The sequence below is a fragment of the Austrofundulus limnaeus genome, unplaced genomic scaffold, assembly GCF_001266775.1.
Source record: "Austrofundulus limnaeus strain Quisiro unplaced genomic scaffold, Austrofundulus_limnaeus-1.0 Scaffold204, whole genome shotgun sequence".
Taxonomy (NCBI): Eukaryota; Metazoa; Chordata; class Actinopteri; order Cyprinodontiformes; family Rivulidae; genus Austrofundulus; species Austrofundulus limnaeus.
The window spans coordinates 653,648-656,430 of record NW_013952606.1 but is presented as its reverse complement, the minus strand read 5'-3'; the positions used below and the strand labels follow the sequence as shown (position 1 = coordinate 656,430).

The 2,783-nt window shown below is 39.8% G+C and overlaps 1 protein-coding gene across 1 annotated transcript in view; it reads left to right on the top strand.

Annotated features, from left to right (window-relative positions):
* LOC106524856 (copine-8) overlaps positions 1-2,783 on the top strand; it is an 84,836-nt gene that overhangs the window by 1,128 nt on the left and 80,925 nt on the right. The window lies entirely within an intron of this gene.

Sequence of the window (2,783 nt, the reverse complement as noted above, 5' to 3'; positions counted from 1 at the left end):
CAGTAAGAGGTTTTTATTTAATAGAATTTTTGGAGAAAAGAAATCACAATATATTGCCTTGCTTACAGTATTGCAATATATCGGGGTATATCGTATCGTGACCCCTCTGTTATGATATGTATCGTATCGCCAAATTCTTGCCAATACACAGCCCTAATGAAAACTCACCAAACTTCAACAAAAACGTCGCCCCTGGCGAAAATTGCATGCTTCCATTGGACTTCTTTATCGGCGTGGCCAAATGACTCCACAGCGCCCCCCAATGTGAGATACAGGAACTGGTAAGTCCTACAGAGCTGAAATTCGAGACATAGGTAGATTTAGCCAAATCAAGAAAAAAAGTCTCTTGGAAGTATGCTCTAAAACCAACAGGAAGTCRGCCATTTTGGGTCAAAGGTCAAATTTTGGCCRATTTGCAATTTCGCTCACCTCGAACTTYTGCAAACTCGTCCTAGGGATTTCGACCYATCGGCTTCAAACTAAGTCAGTGTGCTGTTAAGACATGGGGGATTTAAAGTTATCAAAACGGTGAATTTGACTCAACAGCGCCACCTACAATAGATGAACAATTATAGATCACTAATACATCTTCCTATCTGCACCAAATTTTGTGTGTGTCATCAGTGACCACCTCTGCTGAGCCCTATAGGTTTACATTGGAGTTTGACTCAACAGCGCCACCTACAATAGAGAAAAACTTATAGCTCACTTACACATCATCGAATCTGCACCAAATTCGGTGCGTTTCATCAGGGACCACTGCTTGTGACACCGACATGACTAAAGACGCAATATGCCATGTCGGCCATTTTGAATTTCAGTTTTGAGGTTTTTTTTTTCAGCCCTCCTACGGCCTTTTTACAGGGTATTTGTTTGGAAAGTTGGGGGTTCTGGAAATGCAACATTGGGGTTATGCCAGTTCTCCTGTAGTCGCCACATGGCCAGAGCGGCGCTGAAGCTGCGAGGGCCGCCCAACGCTGCTTGCAGCTTTAATTGGTGTTATAACTGAGCTCAGGTGTGTAACAGGAAAACAGGGAAATCACGGGGAAATGGTTAGTCAGAGGGTGTTTAACTCTGGTCCACTTCAGTATAAACACAAGACTGGGATTTAAAGAGCTCCTTCTCTTCCCCTCCAGGGAAATTCACCTCTTAATAAAATAACACCAGCATGTTTTCTCAGCTGTATTCTCTGATAAACATTAAAAAGATATTTCGCTCACTTTGATGTTTAGTCAGGTTATCTTACCTGTAATATATCTAGATGGCCTCAATTTGCAGAAATACAGTTTTAAATCCGTATTTTCATGCATTTTGTGATTTTTTTTGGTGGGGGGGGGGTGTCAATATTTTACACACGGTAATCTAATAAACTGATGTAATGCTCACACTCACCACTAGGTGGCGAGAACGTTCACGTTAACATTAAAAAACAGAAAAATATACAGTACTTTGCTTACAGCCATCAAAAAAAGGGTTTTATTTCAATTTTTTATTGATACTTGGATCAATTATAATAAAAACAATCCATCATTCACTACAAAATGTATACCACAAAATGTAATATATTAACCATGAGTCTTGTTTTGTTGCCAACAATTATGAGTAGTTTGTTTACGCTCTTTAATTGCCTCAATTTAACACAACTCTACAAAAAAAAAAAAACAAACAAAACGAAGGGTTTTATAATAACCCCTAATAATCATTTAACAATGTAGAAATGTTGTGAGAAGTATAAAATTTTAAATCATCATTGCGAAATAGCGTATTTTGACAACTGTTATGTCTTTTAAACTGGTATCTCGTTGTTGGTGACTTGAGATTGCAAGAAAATAGCTGCAGTCACTAAATTTTGAGCGTTTTCTGACAGCAAAACTTGAAAATTTGATATAAGTGAGCTTTTTTTTAAAAAAAAAATCCGAGATAATCTCTGCACTCACAGCTCGCAGAAATATGTTTTAGACCATACGCGTTATTTTGTTTTCTACCCGTTTGTCACCCCGACCAGCCTTATTCCCACCTTGGCAGCTGGTGGGAATAAACCTTTATTATGGATTACTGCTGGAGTAGATTTTGTTGACATGGTTCGTGTGTCTAAAAACAGCTGGGCATTTACAAAAACGTCACCGAATTTACGTAAATGAGGAAATAACGAGAACGTTGTCAGTTGTTCCACAACTAGTCGCCAGCGTTCCCAGCCCAGTGAGGAGGTCTTAATGGAACAACTTCTAGTTTAGTTTACATAAATATAATAAAGGATTACCTTAATAACTAAAAACCCAACATTAGAAGTGTCAGCTGAACCGATACCTGTTGAAGTTTTTATAGACAGAATGCCCCAAACCCAACGTATTTCTACTGAAATGAATCATTTAGTTGTCTTCTGGAGGATTGCTCTTCCTCAAAGATCATCTTTACGGTGGCGCTTCGCCCCGCCCTGCTCGCGTGGACACTTTCTGGACAGTTTGGTGCAACATTTCCTCAGTAACTGAGGGATCATGCCATCATCCAGCAGAATATGGGAACGTCTTTGCAAGAGCGGTTAATGCCTGAGTCACCCGGCTCATTGGGGGATTTTTGTTTATTTATTTAGGGGCGTGGCTTGTCCTCCCACTTCCTGAGAGAACGCCGTGGTTACATGCAGGAGTATAGCTTTATTTACTTGAAGTTGTTTGTTTTCATAGTTTTTAAGTGAGCTGTGTTTCATGTCACCATGGTTACTTTAAAGTTACCGTGTGTGTGTGTGTGTGTGTGTGTGTGTGTGTGTGTGTGTGTGTGTGTGTGTG